A 7,479-nucleotide genomic window follows, 5' to 3' on the forward strand; every position below is an offset into this window, starting at 1 on the left:
ACTGGAAATAGAGAAGTACATGAGGAAGATGAAGGACCCATTCCTGCAGCCCCTGGTCCCTCTGGAAAAACTGTTGTTCTTATGCTGCCTGCCTTCCCTCCTTCTTTCTCTCCCTCTCTCTCTCCCTCCTTCCTTCTTTTCTCCCCTCCCTCTCTCCCTTCATACATTTTAGTATGCCAGTATGGGTTTTCCTTTTTTTTTTTTTTTTTTTAAAGAGAGAGAGAGAGCCTGGGGAAGGGGGGCCAGACGTGGACTCATAGAGGGGCTCCATCTCACAACCCTGAGATCATGCCCTGAGCCGAAATCAAGAGTCTGAGGCTTTAACAGACTGAGCCACCCAGGCCCCCCCACAGCATGAGTTTTCATTCTGATGCAGCTGTCTTCCTGTGGCCATACCGATTTTGAAGTGGTGATTATTCATGGAAGAATAATTGTCTCCGGAAATGTAGTCATCATTGACACGGGTTACATTACCAAGCAGCACGACAGGGAAATAGTGAAATTATTAAGCAAATCAATCCAGACGAACATGTCGAAATGCTCCGAACATCAAAATAGCAGATAGAAACTTCGTAGTTGTTGCAAGGAGCTGTCCAGAAAGCTGGACAGAAAAGTGGCCAGGCAAAGGGGCTGGCAAAGAGGAGCCAATCCTTGGGTAGAGGGAAATGTTTCAGCTAGGATAAAGGCTAATCTGTTAGAGAGAGAGAGAGAGAGGCTCTCATATACAATAGATTAAAAAAATAGAAGGTGATGTCTCTCCCATATATCAGTCCCAAGGTGAGCTGTTTCCAGTGACAGATGGCCTTGCTTCTCCTGGCTGTTCTGGGATCCAGGCTCCTTCATATGTTATATGCTCCTTGCCCTGCAGCATTGTTAATGCCTTTTAAGGCCAATGGTGGGAATCAGGCTTGTTTAAGGGGAAAGATAGAAACTCTAAGTCAATTAACTTGTCTTTTTGGTTCTTGTGATCCAGCAGCTGTATCCATCACATCCACACACATCCCATGGGCCCAAACTTGGTCATTCGAGCACACCCACCGCAAGGGAGCCCTGGGAATGAGGTCACTGGCAAGGCAGTCCTATGGCTACGTGAAAATGTATTACCGTGGAAGAAGAGGACAGATGCTGCTGGATAGTTACCTGTCTCTGCAACAAAGATTTGCTATAACTATAGAAAATGAAACTTGGGGGGATCCCTGGGTGGCTCAGCGGTTTAGTGTCTGCCTTTGGCCCAGGGCGCAATCCTGGAGTCCCGGGATCGAGTCCCACGTCAGGCTCCCGGCATGGGCCTACTTCTCCCTCCTCCTGTGTCACTGCCTCTCTCTCTCTCTATGTCTATCATAAATAAATAAATCTTAAAAAAAATGAAAATGAAACTTGGGAAAGGAATGGATTCTGTAACCTCAAAGATGTCATTGAAGGAGGCACCTTTATTTTATACACTACTAAGGGAGGAAAAAAGACTTTCTATCTTTTTATAATTTTTTTTTTTAAACACCGTATTTTTTTTTAATTTTTTATTTATTTATGATAGTCACAGAGAGAGAGAGAGAGAGAGGCAGAGACATAGGCAGAGGGAGAAGCAGGCTCCATGCACCGGGAGCCCGACGTGGGATTCGATCCCGGGTCTCCAGGATCACGCCCTGGGCCAAAGGCAGGCGCCAAACCGCTGCGCCACCCAGGGATCCCTATCTTTTTATAATTGTAAGATACTATTGACAGTAATGTGCATCCAGAATTCAGAAGTGTAAAAATGTGAAAATGTCTGTCCCCCTCCCACCTTATCATTAGAGCATGAGCGGGCCTCCTTCCCCTTCCTAGAGCTGGCCACCATCTGTGCTGGGCCCCTTCCTCTGAGCTCCTAGGCCTCAGTAACCTTCTCCCACCCCACTCCTGCCTCAGCCCTGGGACTGGTAGCTGCTTCCTCTACTTACTAACACTTGGGTTACTCAGAATCTTCTCTTTTCTCATTTATCCTTCAATTTTCTCTCTTTCTTTTTTTAAAAAAATATTTTATTTATTTATTCATGAGAGACACAGAGGGAGAGGCAGAGACAAAGGCAGAGGGAGAAGCAGGCTCCATGCAGGGGCCCCGATGTGGGACTCAATCCCGGGACCCGGGATCACATCCTGAGCAGAAGGCAGATGCTCAACAGCTGAGCCACCCAGGTGGTCTATCCTTCAATGTTCTAAGTAGCAGATTATACTGTGTTTGATACGTGACCTCAGAATATCTCAGTTTAAAAAGTCTATTTTTCCCCAAGTTCATCTCTACATTCAATACAATCTCAATCAATACATCAATGGACTTTTTTTTTTTCTACAAGCAGATTCTAAAATTTCTATGGAAAGACAAAGGAGCTAGAAGAGCCAGAATTGGTTTCCTGAAAAGAAGAATGAATTGAGAGGACTGTTGTTACATGATTTTGAGAACCACGGTAAAGGTACAGAAACCAAGATAATGTGGCAGTGGTGGGATGTGAGCCACAAAGATCAATGAGCAGAATTGAGAGTCCAGAAATACCAGTGCAACTAACTGATTTTTGTCAAGAGTCCAGAGGCAATGTGCTGGAGAGAGGATAATCTTTTCAACAAATGGTTTTGGAACAATTGGATGTTCCTATACCAAAATAAGTAACTAGATATATAAACATAAAAAAAGGACCTTGACCTCTAACTCACACCTTACATAAAAATTAACTTAAAATATCGTATAGACCAAATTGTAAAATGTAAAACTATAACATTTCTAGGGGAAAACAGGAAAAAAAATCTTTGTAAGCTTAGGTTAGGCAAAGAATACTAATTTTAAAAACTGATAAACTAGATTTTGTTAAAATTGAAAACATTTACTCTCCAAAAGATACTGTTAAGAGAATGGAAAGACAAGCCACAGACTGAGAGAAAATATTTGCAAATCACATCTCTGACAGAGGATCTGGATCCAAAATATACAAAGAACCCTTGAAAACCAACACTACGAAAAGAATAATTAAAAAAAAAAAAAAAAAGAATATCAAGGGGCAGCCTGGGTGGCTCAGCGGTTTAGCGCTGCCTTCAGCCCAGGGCGGGATCCTGGAGACCCAGGATCGAGTCCCACGTAGGGCTCCCTGCGTGGAGCCTACTTCTCCCTCTGCCTGTGTCTCTGCCTCTCTCTCTCTCTCTCTGTATGTTTCTCATAAATAAATAAATAAATCTTTAAAAAAAATCAGGGATGCCTGGGTGGCTCAGCACCATGACTGGGGCAGTGGACATGTGATCCTGTCAAATTGCAAATGCAACTGTGTAGAATCATACACCACAGAGAATGAATTCGACAGACGTAATTTAAAAAAATTAACCCGGGTATGGGGAGAACCCCAAATGGAGCACAGAAGACGACACAACACTGGAATGCATCCCAAGAGAATAGCTTAGCCCATGGGAGAGAAGAGCAGAACTGACCTGGGTTTCTTTGGAAAACAGTGTTGTGCTGAAGTTAGTGAGTTAGCTTCTCATAGGGAAACAGCTAGGGGTTCTGAAACCGTGTGTGTATACACGAGTGTTGAAGGGCCAAGGAGATGCAGTGTAGATAATGAGCTAGATTTCCCTCTGCTAGAGAAAAAAGCTCCAGTTAAAGACAAGGGAAAGGCTAGAACGACCCCGTTTAAGTCGGAGTGGAATTGGAGGAGTCAGAAATAAAATCCTGGGGTTTTTAAAGTTTTTTTTTTTTATTATTATTCATTCATTTGAGAGAGAGAGAGAGAGAGTACAAGCAGGGGGAGAGGCAGCGGGAGAGGGAGAAGCAGGCCGCCCCCTGAGCGGTGAGCCTGACGTGGGGCCCCATCCCAGGATGCTGGGATCTTGACGTGAACCGAAGGCAGACGTTTAACAATCTGAGCCACCCCCAGGTGCCCCTAAAATCTTGGTTTTAAAGTGTATATACAGGGGGGCTGGGTGGCTCAGTGGTTGGGTATCTTCTTTTGGCTCACAGGTGTAATCCCCAGGGTCTGAGATCGAGTCCCGCATAGGGCTCCCTGCATGGAGCCTGCTTCTCCCTCTGCCTGTGTCTCTGCCTCTCTCTTATGTGTCTCTCATGAATAAATAAATAAAATCTTTTAAAAAAACAAAGTGTACATACAGGAAGCTGCAGAGCCCGTAGAGCTCCTAATGCGGAGGCTGGTAGGTTGAGGAGTGTGTAACGCTCAATAGGTGGTAGCTGTGTGTGCGTGTGGACATGCACATGTGCGTTATAGATATGCATCCATACATCAAACCCGTTTATATACACACACGCGTGTGACAGGCACATAGACACATGTGTATGTACACAGAGTGGCTGCTCAGTTAAATGATTCTCTATTTGTTCGTGTAATTACTGGTCAATAAGCTGACGCCACTGTTCCCCAGTCCCTCCGGGCTGGCTCATTTGTGGCTTCTCAGTAGGGTGACTATGATTTCCTATCTGAGCCGGGACGCTTTTGTGTGGGACCAGTGCTAAAACTGTTGGCACCACCAGTCCGAGAGTCATAAACTGTGACTGTCCTGGGCGAATCAGACCTGTGGTCCCTCTTCTAGAAACATCCAGCACTACGAATCTCTGGGCAGAGTCTCTGGCTTTAGGGATCTACGTATGAATGCTGGGGTGGGGCAGGGGGAGAACAGAGGGCGGGAGAAGGCGTCCACTTTCCCAGTTATGGAAAGCAGAATATGGGCCTTTCATTTTGAGGTCCTTTTTCTTAGTGTTCCTGGGAGTCACCACCTGAGAGGATTGGGATGTATGTGGACAGACAGGCCTCTGAGGGTGAGTTGTAAATTGACACCAGCGTCCGAGTAGTTGAGGAAACACAGAGTATGAATCCGGGGCCACTGTGATTTATATGCCCGGTGATGTTGTGCAGTATACAGCCTGCCCAACTGTATGTGGTCACCCCGTATGGATACTTGCGAGAAGGAAGGGTTGGAACACGAAACCAGGATTGTTTCTGGGGTGCTTTGAGCCCTTCTCTGTCCCTCGATGCTCTTAATCAGGTTTAATCTGGCCTAGGTCAGTGGAACTAGGGTGTAAACCTCAGGAGTGGCAATGGGGGAAGTGGAGTGGCAAGGAGCAGCAACAGCAGAAGGAACCTGCAGAATTTCCGGTTGGAGGCCTCAGGGTTACAGGCTAATAGGGTTTTCTCATTCCTTTGCCCCTGCTGATTCAATAACGCCCCCAGTTCACAGACAGGGCCTTCTGCAAGGCTGGGGTGGCCAGGCAGGCAAGGTCAAATCAGATCTCTGCTAAGAGGCTTCCAGAGGGCAGGGCATTCCCTGAGACGTGGGGCGGCCAGGGGGAGAGCAGCTCACCCACGTAGGCTGGGAGGAGGACACACGGCTCAGGGGTCCCTCAGTCGCTCGCTCTCGGGGTAGATGAGGCCGCGTCCTCCTGCTCACTCTGAATGAAGATGGGGCTGGTCGTTCCTTTGTTAGTCTTCTTTCCACTTCCTCTCCTCTGGGAGTCTTTCTGTGTCACTGGCCCCTCTACACCACAGATCACACGGGAGACGCCGTGTCGCATCCCGGTAAGGCCACCGCTTCTGCAGCAGACGGTGCTGCTCTGGGTTCCAGCTTCCCCGCCAACTGCAGTGGTGCTCGGGGCAAGTTATTTCCTCCGTCAGGCGTGGGTAACCGCGGCCTCCCGGGGCTGCTGCAGCAGGGACAACGGGGCGAGCCTCACGGGGCTGGTGCCTGCTCGTAGTGACGCCACTAATCTCCAGAAAGGGGCAGGGTCATCTTGCTATTTTGGGGACCCAGGATACATGCAGATTCAGATTCTGATCCAAGCCAGTAGGCGTTCCAGAGTCAGAGGAAGACAGTAGCTGGAAGTAGATCCCTGTCAGAGGTCAGGGTGACCTCAAGAACCTTAGAAATATTTGGCTAACTAAGTAGCAAACTCATCTTCTGTCCGTGAAATCAGCTCCTCTGAGGACCTGGACAAGTGAGTGCTCATTGTTAGCTTTAGTTGCTTTGGGAAGCAGGACAATTGCTTCTAAAAATATCATTATGGAACTTATGCAAGTTAGATATCAATCTCCTTTCTGTGAGCGCGACGCTCCCCAAATCCTCACCCTCCTCCCGCTCGCCCTCCCGAGCTGCTCCAGACAGTACCTACCCTGCTCTGCTTCCTCCCTGGCGGCCAGCTGCGAAGGCCCGGACCTTTTCTCTGTGCTTCAAAGCTGCCCTTCCTCAGAGGGCAGTTGTTGATGAAACAAAGCCGAGTTCAGAAACAGTCTGTAAAACAGAGGGAACCTAGCACGTCTAAGAAAAGGGCATTTCTAATCCCTGGAAAGAAATGGATTTCTTAATGACGGATGCAGGGAAACCCAGTTAGTCACTTAGATAAAAAGAAATAAAGCTAGATATTGTCCTTAACTTTTTTTTTTTTTAAGATTTTATTTATTTATTCATGAGAGACACACACACACACACAGAGGCAGAGGGAGAAGCAGGCCCCATGCAGGGAGCCTGACACGGGACTCGATCCTGGGTCCCCAGGATCACACCCTGGGCTGAAGGCGGCGCTAAACCGCTGAGCCACCGGGATTGCCCTCGTCTTTACTTTTTAACCTATGTTTCAGATGGCACAATTAATCGAAGGTAAACGTTGAAACCATAGAAGTGCGAGTCGAAGGCATGAATGACTTTGAAAATGAACCATGAGGGGATCCCTGGGTGGCACAGTGGTTTGGTGCCTGCCTTTGGCCCAGGGCGCGATCCTGGAGACCCGGGATTGAATCCCACGTCGGGATCCCGGTGCATGGAGCCTGCTTCTCCCTCTGCCTGTGTCTCTGCCTCTCTCTCTCTCTCTCTCTCTCTGTGTGACTATCATAAATAAATAAAAATTAAAAAAAAAAAAAAAAAAAAAAGAAAATGAACCATGAAGTGGAGAGGTTTTGAACTCTGGGAGAAAAACCTTCCCAGAAATCATAAAATGAAATGTTGATACATTTGACCTCGCAAAAATTTCACTTTAAATTTGACTAGCTTGAAACTTAAGCATTTTGTATGGGGAAAAAAGGCACAAGGCAAATGACAAGGTGAAGGAAAACATTTGCAGCATACATGATACCTAAAGACGCATTACCTTTGCTCCACATGTTAATAAGGTAGAGCATAGTTCATAGAAAAGAAATAAAAATGGCCGATAAACTTAATGCTGATTTTAAAAGAGCAAATCAACTCAACAGTGAAATACCATGTCAGACATATCAGGTGGGCAACATTTAATTTAATTTAATTTTTTTAAAGGTCTTATTTATTTGAAAGAGAACAAGAGCGAGCATGAGCAGAAGGAGGGTCAGAGGCAGTGGAAGAAGCAGACTCCTTGCTGAGCAGGGAGCCGGACACAGGACTTGATCCCAGGACCCTGACATCATGACCTGACTTGCAGTCAGATGCTTAACCCACTGAGCCCCTCAGGTACCCCAGGTGGGCAACATTTTAAAGCTACATTAAACTTTG

Source organism: Canis lupus, chromosome 7, assembly GCF_003254725.2.
Source record: "Canis lupus dingo isolate Sandy chromosome 7, ASM325472v2, whole genome shotgun sequence".
NCBI lineage: Eukaryota > Metazoa > Chordata > Mammalia > Carnivora > Canidae > Canis > Canis lupus.